This window comes from Monodon monoceros, unplaced genomic scaffold (genome assembly GCF_005190385.1).
Source record: "Monodon monoceros isolate NGI ecotype Baffin Bay Population unplaced genomic scaffold, NGI_Narwhal_1 Super_Scaffold_18, whole genome shotgun sequence".
Classification (NCBI taxonomy): Eukaryota; Metazoa; Chordata; class Mammalia; order Artiodactyla; family Monodontidae; genus Monodon; species Monodon monoceros.
In genome coordinates this window covers 167945611-167964320 of record NW_021703774.1, presented here as the reverse complement: position 1 = coordinate 167964320, position 18710 = coordinate 167945611, and the positions used below count along the sequence as shown (strand labels likewise).

The following is an 18710-nucleotide window of genomic DNA, read 5'->3' as shown; positions in this document are numbered from 1 at the left end:
CCCTGGGCTTCACTTTCCCTTTGGTTCACCCAGGCCTTCAGGTCCTGCTGTCACTGTGGTTCAGCTCCCCCCTGCACTGACCTGAGGGTCCCTGGGATTAAGTGGAGTCAGGGATGCTCTTCTCGCTTCTGCTCTGGGCCCACCTCTCCCACCCTGGACCCCTGCCCAGAGACTGGACGGGAGCGGCCTCCTGGAGGAGGGGAGTGTGGGAGGAGAGGATGCCCTGGTCAGCCGGAAGGCCAAGGCCACAGAACCCGGTCAGGCCTGGACACTCCTGGAGACAGAAAAGTGTGTCCGGGACAGGCTCTGTGAAGATGAAGACCAGCCTCCTGGGCCTCCGGGGGTGGTCTTTGAGAGGAAGGCCAGGCCTGATGTAGGGGAGTCTGGGGAGAGTTCTTTCTCCCTCTTCCACGCTGGGGTCCTGGGGCAGGGGGTCAGGAAGCTCCTTTAGCCTTGAGAGCCTGAGGACCCTGCCTTGGGCCACAGCGGGGAGGTGGTAGGGGTGGGCCGCCCTGCGCACGGGCTCTGGAGCTAAGACTGCCTCAAAGGCCTTGGCCTTCCGGAGGGCTTCAGTCCGGGGAAGTCATGCTCCGCCTGCTGAAGCCCCATCTGTTCCTCCTCGGATGCTGGGGAGAGAGGAGAGGTCGTGCAGGCTTATTAGCATGCTCAGCTCTTCTCTGCAGCATCCATCCGTCGCTCTGTCTGTCCACCCAGCACTATGCCCCACAGTGTCCAGGCCTCGGGTATATAAACTAGAAAGGAGGGCACAGCCTGGAAATCTCCGAGCTCCCTGTGGCTGGGTTAAAACTTCTCGGGATGGAGCTCTTCTTCTGGCTTGTGAGGCCTCGGGTTGTGCCTGCGTCTTTCTTACTTTGCTCCATCACACTTGCCTTTCCGAGTTCCCCTGCTCCTTCCTCTTCTACCAGAGAGCCGTTGCCTTAGCTGGTCCCATCCTTCCCGTCTTCGCTTCTCACTCAAGGGATCTCCTCCTCTCTGGGCAGCCAGGCTGGCTCCATAATTCCTGTTCGTGATGCTCTTGGAGCCCTCACTGTGGTCGGGGTGGGTTTGTACCCCTCCCAGTGGACTATAAGCCTTCGAGAGCAGGGACCGTGTCTGTCGTGATCACCAGCGCCTGACACACAGTAGGTGCTCAGTAAATGGTTGCTGGTTATGTGGATGCCCTGGAACTAATGGATCCTAAATTGTCCTGTTTCACAGGTTAGCTTTGAAGGAGTCTGGGGAGGGGGAAACTTGGTGGACTTCTTGAGACCCAGGTACCAGGTTCGTTTAAGAGGAAGGCCTACTGTTATTTAAATAAATAGTAAATTAACAGATATATCAACAGTAAATTAAAAGCTCTTTATGGAACCAGGTATGTGCCAGGTGCTGGGCTAGCTGGTGCATATATGTCATCTGCATATGTATGTATGATAATAGTAGCTTAGATTTATGTTGCTCTTTCATGTCTGCTGTCTTTTTGTTTCTACAACCGCCCTGATAATTAGGCAGTGAAGATGGGCTCATACCCATTTTACAGATGAGGAAGATGAAGCACAGCATTTAAGTGAATGCCAAAGGTCACAGTCAGTGAAGGACTCAAGCCTGGGTCTCCTGACCGCCCAGTCCTTGCTTTCTTCTGTGAGCTTGTCTTTAGTGTCTTTGGCTTCTCATCTGCTGTCCTTGCCCTCAAGTCCAGGAAAGACAGTCAAACTCATAAACAGCGGAGTAGGCCAAAGTTCTCTTTCCTCCCCCACTGTGCCGCCTGGGCCTCAGCTCAGCTCCTTTCTTGCCACGTGTCCCTGAAGAGTTCCCTGGTCTCTCTTTGCCTCAATGGAGGGCATTTGAGTCGCCTTCCTTTGGGGTCCTAGTCTAATGAGCTCCCAGGAGTGACCCGTCCTCGCATAGCCTGTGCCAGGCCCCAGGCAGTGGTGTGCTGGAGTCTGTACTGAAGAATGATATCTGATTGATAAATTTTAGGCGTTTTGCGAGTTGGCTGTTAACCTGCAAGTTTATAGTATGTAAGCTGGCTGTAGTATATACATTTACAATTAAATAAATTATACCAAAAACAAGGGTAATAAGTACTCAGGATACAGTACTTCCTGATTATTTCACTGTTTTTCACAGTTGCCTATGTATTTGTGATTATTTATATCTTTTGTGTGTGTGTGTGTGTATATATATATAGATAGATCCTTTTATATGTGTGTGTATATACATATATATACACACATACAGATCTTCCTCAACTTCTGATGGGTCCTGATAAACCCATTGTTAGTTGAAAATATTGTAAGTTGAAAATACCATAAGTCAAGGGCCTTCCCTGGCGGTCCAGTAGTTAGGACCCGGCGCTTTCACTGCCAGGGCCCGGATTCAGTCCCTGGTTGGGGAGCTAGGATCCGGCAAGCCGTGAGGTGCGGCCAATAAATAAATAGATAATAAATAGAATGTTAAAAAAAGAAAATCTCATACGTGGAAACTGCGTTTGATACACCTAAGCTACTGAACATCATAGCTTGGCCTCGCCTGCGTTGAACGTGCTCAGAACACTCCCATTAGTCTACAGTTGGGCAAAATCACCTAACGCAAAGCCTATTTTATAATAAAGCATTGAACATCTCACGCAATTTATTTAACACTGTACTGAAAGTGAGAAACAGAATGGCTGTCTGGGTGCACAGTGGTTGTAAGCGTATCGGCTGTTTCCCCTGGTGACTGCATGGCTGGCTGGGAGCTGCGGCTTGCTGCCCTGCCCTGCATCACGAGAGGTTGTACTGCATGTCACCAGCCCGGGAAAAGATCCAAATTCAAAATTCCAAGTACAGTTTGCACTGAATGCGTATCGCTTTCGCACCATCATAAAGTTGAAAAATTGTAAGTTGAACCTTTGTTAAGTCAGGGATGTAATGTACATACGGGTGCGCTCCTGCCCGTCTCTTCCCAACTCCGTTCAGCGGGCTCACCTTGTAGCTCAAAGTGGCCACAGTGAGAGCATTTATACCACAGAAATTGGAAAACGATGCAGGTGTCCCAGTTCTCCCCCCTGTGGAGAACCAGCTGTTAAACATTTTACCAGCACAGCATGGGGATCTAGCAGTGAGCTCCCTGAGCACAGCCCCTCTCTGGAGCTTGCATTCTCATGTGACAGAACTCCAGGGCTGGTTCAGGGTCATCCCAGTGAGAGTGGGAGCTGCTGGGCTGGGTCTGCTATGATGGTAGGGTTATAAGTGGCCCTCAAATGAGCTCTCCGCTCCAGAAACTGAGTTATCTTCCCATGCACCAAGAAGAGGGCACGTGGGATGAGGATAAGTTTCAGTTAGTTGCGAGCTTGCTTTGCCATTGACTGAAAAACCACACTCAAGATGACTCAGGTATCTGGGAGGCAAAGTGGTTGGGGTGCCTGAGGAGAGACTGTGGACGACTCAAATAGCTCGGGGCTGGTGAAGGTGTGATGGCCGGGACTCGGGTGGCTAGAGCTGTCTGGGGGTGGCTTAGGCAACAGTGGACAGGACCATCCATATGGATTCAGGGGCAGAGTAGAGCCAGGCTGTTGATGGGCAGGCTGTAGCTCTTGTACAGTCTGAGAGCCCTGGTTGGGAGAGGGGCATGAGCACAGTTACATACAGCGGGAGTGTGTGCAGAGTGTAGCAGAAGAATGGATGGGGAGAGGGCAAGGGTCTGGGTGGAAGGAACAGCATGTGCAAAGGCTTGGAGGCATGAGCTGTTGGAAGTTCAGTCTGGCTCAGGTGTCAGGTGAACCAGGAGTCTGCAGAGCTGGTGGCAGAGCAGGGGAAGTCCTGAACCTTTCTCAAGTCAGAGCGCACAGTATCATCTGGGTACCAGCGAAGGAACGCTGCCAAACCTCTCCTGCCAGGGGCATGGTGCTCTGCGGATCACCCCCTCCCCTGAAAATCTTTAAGTTTTCCAGGTAGTTTCTTGTTATCCTCAAGCTTGCTGCTGCTCCAGCCCTTGCATCTGTGGCTGGTGGATTCATAAAAAAATTTCCATTTTAATATCAGGCCAAAAAAATACAGAATTGGGAAGGTGGGTCTGCTGCCCTCCCTCCACCCCAAAGATAAAAGTAACGGTTATTTAGGTTATCCAGTATTTTGATTACCTCTGCTACCCTCTGCTACTTCTGCCCTTCATTTAGGCAGATAATTGGGAGCTTGTTTGTTTAAAGACAACTCATGTTACTTTAATGCCTCTATGTGGCAGACATTTTTCATGCATCAATTCATTTAATTCCCACACTGATCCTGCAGGTGGGTACTATTATCCCATCTTATAGATAAAGAAACTGAGTCTTAAAGAGGTTGAGTGACTTTCCCAAGGCCACAGTATAAGTGGCAGGATTCGAACCAGGTGGGCCCTGAGCTCTTTCTACAGTCCCCCTTTGTTCTATTTTCCCCTTTGCCCTTTGAGGAGGGGAGGAAGAGAAGATTTGACACGTCTGGAATCTCAAAACACTCAGCCCTTCTTCGTTGGAAGTGAATGCGTGTTTGCTCTCGCATATAGCTGGGTTCCTCACCCTGTGGTTGAGGGTCAAGGCCTAGAATAGAACTCGGTGCCCAGGTGGACCGCTAGTCCTGGTGTCTGGAAAGTGCTCATAAAACGGCTTGTGTTTATGGAGAGTGCTAACTGACAGAGTGGCAGGCGCATTGGCGGGGGCGGGGGCGGGGCTCGCAGGAGTTTGTTTGGTCCTCGACAGTCCTGACGAGGGCTGTGTCATCAACTCCGTTTTACAGCTCAGGTAAGTTATCTTGCCTGCCCAGAGACACGTAGCGCCGAGGGGCAAAAGCAGCACGGCTCGACCTTGTTCTGTTTGCCCAGAGCCCCAGCTCTCAACCCTGTGTCCTGGAGCCGTGCCACCCGTTCCAGGGCCTGGCCTCTCTGTGCCTCTGACAGCCCCTGGCAGCGGGTTCCACATGCCGTGGGAACTCGGGGCGGGCAATCGATCGCTTGGCCAGGAGTGCAGGTTGTGCCCATCCCTTGGCCAGAGGCTGGTGCTGAGCCAAGAGCTTTACCTTTTCCTGACCTGTCTAGAGAGAACCCCCTGCCAAGCGGCTCATCTTCCCACTGACCTGTTGGGAGGGTGGCCTTGGCCCCGGCCTCACCACCACCTCGTTGCAGGGACATCGCCAGTCCGGGGCAGTGCAGGTGGCTTGGGGTGACCCCTGTCCGTGACTGCACATCGGGCCTGAGGTGAGGTGGCATTTCTGGGTCTGGAGCCCCTCCTACTTGAGAGCCTGGCCTCTGCAGGACCCCCCTCCCAGCGGCTGCCTGATTGGTATGCATCCCTGAATTCCAGCCCTGAGCACATGAGGCGGGAACCAGCTCCCATCACTGTCCTCTTCATTGTTTGAAGTGGGCAGACTTGGAGCGAGCTTTAAAAATACGGGCTTTTTATTCAATTTCCCTAGAAAAACTGTGGTTTAAATGAAGTAGCGGAATAACCGTCTCTGGAAATCGAAGAAAAATATTCTGGAACCCTGACATTACCCAGAACCTTTGAATTTCTTTTAAAATAAGGGTTTATTTTACTTTAAATTATGCGTGTATTATGTGACTATTGAAGAAAACTTGGAATACACAGGGAGAAGAAAATTAAAATCCCCCTTGTTGGGCTTCCCTGGTGGCGCAGTGGTTGAGAGTCCGCCTGCCGATGCAGGGGACACGGGTTCGTGCCCCGGTCTGGGAAGATCCCACATGCCGCGGAGCGGCTGGGCCCGTGAGCCATGCTGAGCCTGTGCGTCCGGAGCCTGTGCTCCGCAACGGGAGAGGCCACAACAGTGGGAGGCCCGTGTACCACACACACAAAAAAGAATCCCCCTTGTTATGCCACCTGAAGACAACCTGTCTCAGTATTGCAGTGTATAACATTTATTCAGCGATTCATTTAATCATTCGGCAAGTACCAATTTAGGGCCCACAAAGGGCTGGGTCTGTGCTGGGCGTGAAGTGGGCACAGGTAAATGGTACCCTGCTTCCTGCTGGACCTCTTTCTTTTTCTTTTTTTGGCTGCACCACGTGGCAGGTGGGATCTTAGTTCCCTGACCAGGGATTGAACCCGTGCTCCCTGCAGTGGAAGCACGGAGTCTTAACCACAACGGCCAGGGAAGTCCCTGCTGGGCCTCTTTCTATGCTGGACTTTGGGTAACTCACTTGGCCCCTCTGTATCTCAGTTTTCTCATCTGCAAAAAGGGCATAATTCAAGTACACTGCTCAGGACAGTGCCTGGCCCACTGTCCTGGCAGAATTGGTGGTTCTTACCACAGTGACCAGGCCAATTGTAAGTAGCCTTGCCCTTGTGGATCTTATGTGATGGTGGAGGAGACAAAAGCCAGACAAACGAGTAAAAGTAACCACATGTCATGGAATTAGTCCTGCCAAGGAGACCACCTAATGTGATAGGATGGGAATAGCAGGGGCTGGGGGGAGGCTGTTGGGAGAGGAGGGGGTGTATGTGGGGGTTAGTGGTGCAGAATTTGGAGGTGGTGAGGAGGGCCCCTCTGAGGAGAGGCATTTAAGCTGAGTCCCAAATGACGAGGGAGAACCCCCCTCCCCCTCCCCATGCAAAGAGCAGACGGAAACGTGTTCCAGGCAGGTGCACAGCACATGCAAAGGCCCTGAGGTCAGAATGATCTTGGCTGGTTTGAACAGGAGAAAGCCCAGGGCTTGCAGCAGCCAAGGCGGGGAGGACAGTATAAGGAGGTGCTGTGGAGGGCCGTGTGGATCAAGGCAAGCAGTTAGGGTAGCTAATCCATGCGAGCAGGAAGCCATCCACAGTTTCTTTTTAGTTTCCTGTAAATACCTTTATTCATGAAATACAATCCCAAGATTCCAGCTATAAATAGCTCTGGAAAGAAATTTATGTTCTTTTCAGATAATTCATTCAGAAATAACTGAGTGCCTATGATGGGGAAGCACTGGAGTGGACGCTGGAGGGTGAGGGATGGGCTCATAGATGAGAAAGGCGAGGCCGTGTCAGCAGGTGACCGGTGACTGCGTGCCTGCATGCTGTCCCGCTGACCCCTCCCGCAGCCTGCTGGAGCCTGTGGGCCCCGACTCACCTCAGGAAGGGACCCCCCTGGCTGCAGGAGGAGAACCGGCTGTGGGCACCCGGGTGGACTTGGGCCCGGAGGAAAGGCTCGGGTGGCTCAGGGATGAGAGGTGGCCATGGAGCTGGAGAGAAGACTTAGAGAAAGAATCGGCTGGAATTGCTGGTGGATTGGTCACAGGGGCTGAGGGAAAGAGAGGAATGAAGAGGAGCCAAGACTTCTAGAATCTTCTTTTGAGTGTCTGGGTGGGTGGTGGTGTCATTACAAACAGGTGGTTCAGAGGGGGTTGAGAGCATGTTTTTGGAGAATCCAGGGATCCAGTTGGGGACAGGTTCACATTGAGAGGCTGGCTTAGAAGTCCACGGGAGAGGTGGGGGCCCCTTGGCTGGGTGTCATTAGCATATAGATGGCGCAGGTGGGACCACCCAGAGGCCAGGTGGAGGAGGAGGATCCAGGAGAGGAGGCCAAGGAGGGGCAGCCAGGGTGCTAGGAGGAGAAGGGAGGGAGAGTGGGGTCTCTGGGAAGCCGCCACGCCACACCATGCCACACCACGCCACGCCATGCCATGCCATGCCATGCCACACCCCGCCATGCCACGCCACACCCCCACCATGCCATGCCACGCCACGCCACGCCACGCCACACCATGCCATGCCACACCACGCCACGCCACACCATGCCACGCCACGCCATGCCACACCCACCCACCATGCCACACCACGCCACACCCCACCATGCTCCACCACGCCATGCCACACCACACCATGCCACGCCACACCATGCCACGCCATGCCCCACCATGCCATGCCATGCCACGCCAAGCCACGCTACACCATGCCACGCCACACCATGCCATGCCGCACCACGCCACACCATGCCACGCCACGCCACGCCACGGGGCGTGTTGCAGAAGAGAGCTGGTGGGACACAGGGCTGCAGGCTGTTGAGAGTGGAAGTAAGACCAGACAGAAATACAGAGGTAGTTTGGGCCTTTATAAGGGCACTTTTGGAGGAGGGGTGGGGCTGGAATCTGCAGTGGGAGTGGCTGGGATGGGAGGGGAGCAAGGAGAGACAGCGTGTGCGGACAGCGCTGAGATGTTGGCCAGGCAAAGGGGGGGTTGGAAAAAGATGTCTCAGGTGGAGGGGAAGTGGGGAGACCCAGGAGAGTGGTTTGTGCTGGTGGCCAGGACTGCTCCGAGAGGGGACAAGACACAGGGGGCAGCTACGGGAGCCAGATCTTTAGGCAAATGAGAGAGGGTGGTACCCGGTGTGATGATGTGGGAGTCGCAGTGGGGGGGGAAGGCATTGGCCCTTGATGGAGCCAGGATGCTCTTAGGAAATGGGAGAAGATGGGATAGATTTGGATTATACATGAGGAGAAGTTGGGGACAGTCCCATCTGATGGCCTCATGTTTCTCAATGAAACCTGGACCAGAGGACGGTGAAGTAAGGGCCCCCCAAGACTGCTCCCCCCAGGAGAGGTCATTCTGCTGCCACTAAAGGAACAGGCAGAGATGGCTGGGTCCCCTCAATGACGGAAGCAGCCTCAGCCCGCCTTTGTATAGACAGAAAGGATCAGAGAGGTCAGTGGTTGGTCTGAGATGGCACAGAGGGGCTGAGCCCTCATTCCCGACTCAGTCGGGCTCACGTTCTCCGGGGCACTGGGCTGCTGGGGCGTGGGTCCCGTGCCAGCAGATGGGGGCAGTCTTCAAGCCAGTTGGGAGGGTGGTGTCAAGGACACTCGGACCCTGCAGCAGGAGCTCAGCGCCCCGTGTCACGCCCGTCTCCCACTTTTCTTCCCCAGAGGTCAAGTGCAAGGAACTCACCTCTTCATGCCAGGCACTGAACTGAGCACTCTGGGAGGATTAGCCCACTGAGTCCTCACGGTAAGTGAGGTGCGGGTGCTGTTATTGTCCTCCCTCTACAGCGGGGAGAAGGGTCCTGAGAGGTGAAATACCATCCAGCAAGCCTGTGCCAGCCACAAAAGGGGGGTGAGGGTCCGCAGCCAGCGAGTCCGGCCGCTTCCCCCACGCATGCCCGTTTTGCAGAGGAGGGCGCCACAGCTCGTGGATTAGTTAATTTGTTCTCAGTTGCTCGTCCTCGCATTCCTCTCCTCCCAGCATATATTTACTGGACACCCCCTGGGAGCTGGGTACTGGGCTAGGAGCTAGAGATGAGTGAAGTATGGTGACCACCTATCTGGGGTTGGGGGAGCAGGCAGGTAACCGATGGAGGGAGGGGAGAGTGCCTGACCCAGGCATAGGGGCTCACCGGAGCTTCCCAGGGAGTGCTGGATGAAGCAGCCTAGAGGCAGAGTTGGTTCTGGGAGAGGGAAGCGTTCCAGGTGTGTACAGAGGCTGGAGGTGAGTGCAAAGTAGGACCCTGCAAGGTCAGGAGGGGTGCAGTCAGGAACGCCACTTGAGAACTCTGTCCGTCTCACTAGGAGCTTGCACTTTATCTTGACCATGGGGAGCCATTCAGTTGTTTCTAGCTGGGGGGGGGGCATGATCAGCGTGGTCAGAACTTTTTGTCCTGGTGGGGGCTGAGTTGGAAGGGACAGGAGACATCAGGGGGACATTTAGAGGCTGTTACAGGCCCTCTGATTCCTAGGTTGTTCTGTGAACTCTTGCTGCTTTCTTCGTGCTTCCCAAACTCTGCTCATTTCTCTTGTCTAAAAAGGTTCCCGAGACTCAGAGAGGTTAAGCAACTTGCCTGAGGTCACGCAGCATAACACGGCATCCAGGCTTCTGCTGGTATCTTGAGTGAAACAACCAGGGTCTCAAAGGTGGAAGCAGGTGGCAAGTAACCTCTGCAAGGGGCTCACAGGAGGCTCCAGTGGACCGTCACCACCTGCAGGTCCTCCTGTGCCTTTAAATGTTGTCCTTTTGCCGGTCTCAGAGGCTGGGTGGGACTTCTGGGAGGGAGGAGCTGGGCTGCTGCTGGGAACCGCCTTCCCAGGAGCTGGGATCCGCCTTCCCAGGAGCTGGGACCCCATGTTTAAGCAGTTTCCTGGGGAACTGGCTTCCTCCCCAGTGAGTGATGAGAAAACTCTCTGGGGCTGGGCCAGGTCATGGGAGGCCAGCAAGGGTGGTGGTATCCTCTGGGGAGGATGGCTGTATTTTACCGATGCCAGGCAGAGACCTCCTTCTCGGGGGGGTGGCTGGAAGAGATGGGGAGCGGTTCCCAGAGCCCTGTTCCTGTGAGTCCCGTCACTTTGGGCAGGTGTCTTGCCCCTCTGGAGTCTTGGTTACCTCATCTGTGAGGGAGGGATAATATTAGACGTGCTCCCGAGGGATTGAAAAAATAACCGGTGTTGTTCACTGAGGGCCTCGAGCGTGCCAGGCAGTATACATTATCCTCTTCCGGTTCATGTGGCAACCTTTGAGGTATGTCGGGTTATCTTCATTTTACAGATGGGGCAGTCGAGGAACAGAGAGGGTAATTCGCCTGAAGTCGCACAGCTTGTAAGTGGCAGAACTTGAACACTGATCCACCTGACTCTGGAGCCCTCCCTTGAAACCCCTTTGGTCCCTGTCACACTTCCTTGGCAAATCACCTGATAGAATCTTCTGGGGCTCCAGCTTTCTGGCCACCCCGCTTTGGGGCACCCCAATCTAGTCCAACCCCATAAGTTTTTTATCACGAGGCCTTGGAGCCCCAGTGGGCCTAAGCCCCTTGCTCATCATCTCACAGCCGCTTGGAGCAGACTTGGGACAAGAATCCCAGCATCCCAGGGATACTGGCCTTCTGCTCTTTCGCTGCCCCAGGACCCCAGAAAGACCACCGGGCTGGGAGCCTGGCCCCTGGGTTCTAATCCCACCTCTTCCTCAAACCAGCCAGGAAGGCTTGGGCAACATTTCATCCTGCCTCTAACGTCACCCTAAGCCTCAGTTTCCTCTTCTGCAAAATGAGCAGGTGGAGAATCTAGGGTCTCTACCAATTCTAATAACCCACGAGTGTAGGATTTCAGACTTCTGGGAGTCTGCAAGAGTCAAACATCTGCCGCTTTTTCCTACTTCCTGTCCTGTGTTGCCTGGGGGGCAGGCGGAGATTGAACTGAGAAAACAACTCAGAGAGCCCTATAGTTAGACAGCAGCTTATAATCTAAGCACTGATGGAGCGCCCTGTGTGCTAGGCACTGAGCTGGCCGCTTTGCGTATAACTGAATGGTGTGCTCACCAGGGAGGTGGGTATTATTAGCTACGTTGCAGGTGCGGAAACTGAGGCCTAAAGAGGTTAGCTAACTCTCCCGAGGGCCAGGCTCTACAGTTACCTTTATATAAGAACTGGACTTATAAGCCCAGAGGCAGTGCTAAGGGTCTGTGCGGGATCCGTCCTGCCTCGTGGCCCATCTTACGGAGCTCTTGGTAAAACCGGCTCTCTGGGACCCCAGATGGAAAAATTCACCCTATCCATCCACCCTTGAGCAATGGTGATTGGGGTCCAATCTGGAAACACTCAACGGATGAGTCACAGGGAGGATGATGAAGGGATGATGGCAGGGAGAGCCAAACAGTGCTTAGTCCGCTGTCGGCCAGAGCTCAGCCTAGCCTGGCAGCCCGGACACAGAGCGCAGGCCGCGGCTGTTCACAGAGTCGAGGATTTGGGACCAGGGAGAGGCTGTGGCTGATGGGGAGGGAAATGGGAGCTGAGGGTAGGACAGTGGGGTCGGACTCTTGTCTAGAGCTGGAAGGGCTTTCTGGGATTATCTACTCCAAGCTCCTAGTTTTATGTATGGGACATCTTAGTCTGGAGAAGGGCCATAACTTGCCCCAGGCCACACAGCCAGTGACAACAGACCCGAGAACAGAAGAGGATTTGGGAAGCTGGATCCTCAGCTTCCTTCTGGCCACTGTCATGGGGATGACTTCCTGCCAGGCCCTGCTGCTGCCCGCCCTCGCTCCCTTCCATCAGAAGATCAAGAGTAAGAACAGTGATAGTAAACAGAGGAATCATCTCGCCGAGTATAAGCACGGTGGTCGCCAGTGTGGACTCTGGAGGCAGGCTGTCTTGCTCAAGCCTTACCGTCCCCCCACCCCCTTCCTCGCCCTGTGACTCTGGGAAGGGCATGTAATTCCTCTCAGCCTCCAACTTTCTTCATCTGTATCATGATTCAAGCAGATTCTGAAATTGCAGGACTTTTCAATGCCTTTAACATCTAGAAGGGCAACCTCTACCCTGGTTCTTCCATGGTCTTTGACCACTGAACACCTTTTTTTGCCCTGAGTATCTATTAGCGTATTTCAGGACACAGGTATTTCCCCAGATGTGCAGACTGAGAAACACTGATGTGGGCGGTTCCTCAGGGCTATCTAAACATTTGAACTCAGGCGCTGTGGACTGATCGTAGAGTTCTGGGGAGACATCCCTACTGAGCTGTGGCGTTCAGCACCCTCACCAGTCTCCTTGGGATGCATAACCGAGCAGACTGTTTCTGCTCATTCCATTCTCTGCTGCCTCCTCCTTCCTGGAGCACGAGTTGCTTTATCACCATACGTGGTGGAAACAGAAGGAGCCTTCCCTGATTGGAGCCGCCCTGTCTTCCTGGGACAGCAAGCCTGGCTGAGATGTCCAGGGCCGGCAGCTGCTACCCTGCTGCCAGGCTCACCGGGGAGCAGGCTTGGAGGATGCGAGGCAGGGCGGCCTGGGACCGTGGGGTGAGTCTGGGGCATGGCCACCTGGCTTCTAGGTTGGCTCTGCCACTCACTCTTTTATAATCTTGGGCAAGACACAGCCCTCCCTGGGCCTCAGTTTCCACATCTGTAAGATAAGAGGCTAGGTGTAATGATTTGTCGGTTCCCTCTGGGGCTGATGTTCTGAGGAATGGGCACATTTGTTACCTTTTGGCCTCATACCCTCATTCATTTGCTGGGTTCTTGGAGTCATCCAAGATATCCCCCTATTTTTTTTTTTTTTTGACTGCACCGCACAGCTTGCGGGATCTCAGTTCCCCATTCCCCAATCAGGGATTGAACCTGGGCCACGGCAGTGAAAGCCCCGAATCGTAACCATTAGGCCACCAGGGAACTCCCAAGATGTCCTGACAGGAGCTTTTTTTTCTCAGGAGGTTAGGTGTGCATGAAGGTGCCAGATACAAGCAGGTGCTCTGAGCACCCTTGGGAACTGGGAGCCAGTAATTCTTTTAAGTTAGTGTGTGCCAGCATTGCCCCGACAGCCTGCAAAGAATGCAGACTCTCGGGCCTCACCCCTAGAGATTCTAAGTTTGTAGGTTGGGGTTGGACCTTAGAGTCTACATTTTTAAAAAGCCTCCCCTTCATTCAGTTTGTTGTGAAGTCAGTGGTTCAAGGGCCACACTTTGAAAAAGGCCCTTAGACTCTCTTTGAGCCAAAAAAGACTTAGGAGAGGGACAACCTGCCAGGTTTGGTGATGACTCTGTGTGACCATGTTCCGAGCTGCCCTCATCTGTGCTCACAGCCTTCAGTAGCTGGTTACTCTTCTTGCCGACAAGCTAGTGTTTCCCAAACCTGACTGATTATCAGAATCTCCAGGAAGCTTTTGAACAAAATACGAATTCTTGAGTCTCACCCTTAGCGATTCTAAGCCAGCAGATCTTGGCTGGGACAGGAAATCTCCATGTTTAAAAGGCTCCCTAGGTCTTTGGTTCATTTGTTTGTCGTTCATTCATGCAATGGTCTAGGCCCAGGGGAAGGCGTTGAGGACTTAATTGTTAGACCAGATGCAGTCTCGGACATTATGTCACCTATGCTACAACCTGGTGAAGGAGACAGACAGTGATCACATAGGGATGCTCAGCCAGTTTGGGGAAATATGTCTAGAAAATGGTTGGGTCAGATTAAATACCTGGGCAAAGCTGGGCTTCCGGGTAAATTCCAGATTGAGGTAGAGCCCTGAGCCCAGTGGCCTTTGGTCACTGCTTATGGACACCTGTCATTTTTTCATTCACTTATTCTTTTATTCATCCATCCATCCATCCATCTATTCATTCATCCACCCATCTATCCACCTATCCATTCATCCATCAGTTGATCCACCCATCCGTCTATCCACACATCCACCCATCTCTCCATCCATCCATCCATCCATATATCCACTAATCCACCCACTTACCTAACCATCCATCACTCTTGAATCTCTACCATGTGTTGAGGGCTGCACTAGGTACTGGAGAGACAGAAATGAAAAGCCTTGTCCCTACCCTCAAGGAGCTCACAGTCTAGTGGGTGGAGGGGTCAGAAAGCAAAGCAAATGATTCCAATCCAGAGTGTTAGTTGCTCAGAGGGGCGAGTGGCTGGTTCTCCCAGTGGGCCTCATGGAAGATTTCCCTGAAGCTGGCTTGTGTTAAGGCTCAGAATGTAGGTGGGAGGGTCCCAGGCAGATAACGTAGGGCATGGCTTCCAGGCCAAGGAAGGGTCTTGCCCTGGGGAGGGCAGGTCATTGTGGCTGGGAAGGTGGGGGCATCTCTTCTGCTCCTGGAGCTCAGGCTCTGTCTTTTGTTTTCCATGTTTGTTTCTCCATGAGGCCTGGTCCACAGTAGGTGCTCAGCAAACACTCATCGTTGGTGAGTGGGGAGGTGTGGGGTGGTCTGGAAGAAGGGATGGCCTTGTGGGCCACACTGAGGAGCTTGTGGCTCTGTGGGCCCTGGGCAGGGTGCAGGTGGGGAATGACACCATCGCCTGGGCTCCCTTGGCTGGGGGAAGGGGGAGAATGGACATGACCAAGGGGGCCCCCCAGCCCTCACCTTTGTCGGCCTCCTGGGCCTTCAGTTCTCTCCTTGTGCGGATCAGAGCCATTGCCTCTGTGAAAACTCGTTGAGCCCATGGCTCTTTTCCTAGAGTGGGTCTCTCCTGCAACCCAAGGGCTCTGCCTCTGTTGGTGGATGAGGAGGGCAGGGTGCTCTGGGGAGGTGAGTAGATGCAAGGGTGGGTGGCTAAGAGCCTTGGCCTCTGACATCAGCCTGTTCTTGTTTTTTTTTTTAAAACTAATTAATTAATTAATTAATTATTGGCTGCATTGGGTCTTGGTTGCTGCACGCAGGCTTTCTCTAGTTGCAGCGAGTGGGGGCTGCTCTTCTTTGCGTGAGTGGGTTTCTTATGGTGGTGGCTTCTCTTGTTGCAGAGCACAGGCTCTAGGCACGCGGGCTTCAGTAGTTGTGGCTCACGGGCTTAGTAGATGTGGCGCACGGGCTTAGTTGCTCCACGGCATGTGGGATCTTCCACGGACCAGGGCTCGAACCCATGTCCCCTGCATTGGCAGGTGGATTCTTAACCGCTGCGCCACCAGGGAAGCCCCATCAGCCTGGTTTTGATTCTCACTTCTGCCTTTTGTCAGCTGTGTGTCCTGAGGCAAGTGTCTCTACCTCCCTGTGTTTCAGTTCAGTTTCTCAGTTTGTTCTTGAACCGATTAAGAAAGTTGTCGTGTGCAAAGCACTCAGAGCAGCGCCTGGCACCCAGCAAAGCATCTGATAAATGTTAGTTGACGTGTGGAGCTTGAGAGGCAGCCGTGCTGGGGTGATTGGACCCAGAAGGCCTTGTTCGAATCCCGCCTCTACCTCTGACTAATTATAGAGACCTTGGCAAGATGACTCAGGCTCCGAGTTCAAGTTTCTCATCTGTGATGCCCCATAGGATTGCTGGGAGGAGCGCGGAGTCTGGTGGTTCCTTCTCTGCACTGGGCTTATTACTGAAGTCCGAAAACTTGGGTCTTAACCGGTAGAGTGAAATCTCCATCTGGTGAGGGTGGTGTGGACGGTCACCTCCACAGCCCGCAGGCTCTGGGGGTCGGTCTCATGTCTGTAGGGCCACCTCTCTTGGTCCCAGCCCCCCCTTCACATGCCCTCACTGGTTTCTGGTGTCCTTTGGAAATGGATCATCATATGACAGGGGCATGGGGTCTTCAGAGCAGGGTGCTATGGGGGGAGGGTCGCACTAGTCTGTAGGGGCACATGGAAGGGACTCTTCTTCCCCAGCCAGCCTGGGTCTGGGTGCCCTGGAGAGACCGGGATTTCAGACACCTGTCCCGGCCTCAGCACCCCCCTACTTCTCCCACATCATGTCGCTGCTTGGTTTGAATGCTCAGGGCTGAGTGATTTGGGCATGCCTGATGCCCCAGAAGATTTGGGTCACAAGCAGGTAAATATTAAACCCAGAAAGCTAGCTCTGAATGGAAACCTGTTTGGGCTGGCTGCCTGGGGGACTGCCAGGTTCTGAGCCTCCCACCCAGCTGATGGCTAGGATAGGCAAGCACCCTCCAGGGGAAGAAAGGGTACCTGCTCCATTCCACGTGACTGCATTTACTTGCCGTTACTGTCCAGTGGTCCGGGGCTGCTGTGTCTGCTTTACAGTGAGGAGGAAACCAAGGCACAGAGAGGGCAGGAGGTCTGCTTAGGTTTACATAGCGAATGGGGGGACCTGGGGTTGGACCCGGGAGGGTCTCTCAGCAAAGCCCGTGCTTTTCTGGCCCTGGGCCCCCAGTGGTCTCCTTGCTGCTGCTAGGGCCGTGCCAGGATGCTGTGGGGATCACAGGTGCTGAGGTTTGCTCTCTGGCTCCTCTGAGCCTGGGCCTCAGATTCCCTTTTTTGCAAAGTGGGGACAGTCTTATTTGGGGTCCCTGGCAGGCAGGACCGGGCCCAGGACACCTGAGTGCAGTGATGCTGGGGCCAGGATCCCAGGGAGCGCTTCCTGTTTGCAATGTACAAAGCTCTCCTGAGGGCTTCGGGAGTAACTACCTGGCCAGTCAAATAAGCCTTCTCTTTTTTTTTTTTTTTTTGATGTTGGGGGTAGGAGTTTATTAATTAATTAATTTTTGCTGTGTTGGGTCTTCGTTTCTGTGTGAGGGCTTTCTCTGGTTGTGGCAAGCGGGGCCCACTCTTCATCATGGTGCGCGGGCCTCTCACTATCGCGGCCTCTCTTGTTGCGGAGCACAGGCTCCAGATGCGCACAGGCTCAGTAGTTGTGGCTCACGGGCCTAGTTGCTCCGCGGCATGTGGGATCCTTCCAGACCAGGGCTCGAACCCGTGTCCCCTGCATTAGCAGGCAGATTCTCAACCACTGCACCACCGGGGAAGCCCCAAATAAACCTTCTCTTGAATACCATGTATGACAGGGCCCAGCCACAGTTCCCATCCTCTGGGAGCCGATACACAAGCCAGAATGAGAACATAGGTTTGGGGCTTCAGGACCTGGGTTTGCATTCCGGGTCTTATTAGCTTTGTGATCTTGGGCAGGTGCCTTCGTCTGGCTTAGCCTTGTCAGCTCGCTTTGAAAGACAGGAATTATAATTTACTTCATCAGGCCATGGCGAAGAGGAAGTGAGATGGTGCTCTCAGAGCTCCTGGTAGAAAGTAGGTGTTCAGTCAGTTGACTGCCCTCCTCAGGCTCTCAGGGGATAGTCTTCTAAGGCTGAAAGTGACCAGCATGTCTGAAAGGCGAGTGAAGACTGCTTCCCAGTGCTGCCAGCAGTCTAGGAGTAGCATGGGCTGGTGCTGCAGGCAGCTGGGGACGGGGCAGGACGGGGCGTCCGCTCCACAGCAGGATGGGTGGGATGTGGGGTAAGCTTAGCTGGGGAGAGAGGGGGGTGTTGGCTTTTACCTGGTCTCCCCACCCCCAGCCCTATAGGCAGTGGCAGCCCCAGACCCTTGGCTGTTTTCACAGACTGTGAAAATCAGAAGCCTGGGAGAGGAAGTGACTTGTCGAGCGTTGGTGGGAGTTGGTGGCAGAGGCAGCCTGACCCCTAGCCCGAGGTCCACCGGGTCCTGTTGCTGCTCCATCAGCTGCCTGGGGTGGGCCCCTGGGGCGGGTGGCCTCCCTCACCTCTCCGGCCTGCCCTGAAGCCAGCTATGAATGGAATATTCTGGGCTACGTGACTCACAGACTGGCCCTTCCTCCACCAGGGCGCTTTGGGTTTTCCTTTCTTTACTTTTCCCTAATAAGGTCTCATGTGGCTGGCTTTCACCTCTCCTTTCTTTGGGCCTGGAGGAGTGGTGACTTTTGCCCCAGGAAGCCTGTCCTGGGAGGGCTCCTGTTAGGCTGCTGGACTGCACGTACTCAAACCTGGGTAAGTTTAAAGGGAGGCCGGGCAGAGGCATTGGAGCCGCGCAGACCTGGGTCCGGAGCTCGCTGCCCGCTTTCTAGCTGTGTGACCTCGGGCAAGTCCCTTTGCCCTTCTGAGCCTCAGTTTTCGGACTCAGTTCAATCCAACCCACATTTATTGAACCCTGTTAGCTGCCAGGTATGGCGCTAGGCAGTTCTGGTAGAGCAGCAAGCAGACTCAGCCGCTGTCCTCCGGGAGCCTCGAGACTGAGTGCGGAGTCACGCGGGGACCGGGCTTTCCAACCCGAAGCACATGTGAAACCCCACACCTGGCTCCCGGTTTTACTAGAAACTCAGAGATCATAGTGAGCCTTAGTTTGATTCCCAGCTAGCGAGAGCAGTAGTTGGGATTTCATGTCAATTACTGTCACTTCCATTTCACACTTGTTAGCAGGAAAGCGCAGGACCTACTTCTGGAGGAACGGCCTTGATTTTCCACGCACGTTGGTGATGTGAGTTCGTGTCCCAGGTGGTGAGCTGAGGCTGCCGTGTTCCCACGTGTGCCCCAACCTTGGCAAGGAGGAAATGCAACCCAGATGATGTTCCAGGGTAGTCCACCGCCTGGCATGTAGTGGGT

The 18710-nt window shown here is 54.0% G+C and overlaps 1 protein-coding gene across 6 annotated transcripts in view; it reads left to right on the top strand.

Moving 5' to 3' along the window:
* The window catches only part of ARHGEF10L (Rho guanine nucleotide exchange factor 10 like), a 178611-nt gene that overhangs the window by 16076 nt on the left and 143825 nt on the right, over window positions 1–18710 (top strand). The window contains exons 1-2 of one of the 6 annotated variants that reach the window (XM_029228726.1): window positions 5183–5293; window positions 8869–8950. The exons of 4 other annotated variants lie outside the window; for them this stretch is intronic. The gene's annotated coding sequence lies outside the window, so the exon portion shown is untranslated. Of the gene's footprint in view, window positions 1–5182; window positions 5294–8868; window positions 8951–18710 lie in introns of those variants that run through there. One more of the 6 variants, XM_029228724.1, reaches the window with a different exon arrangement.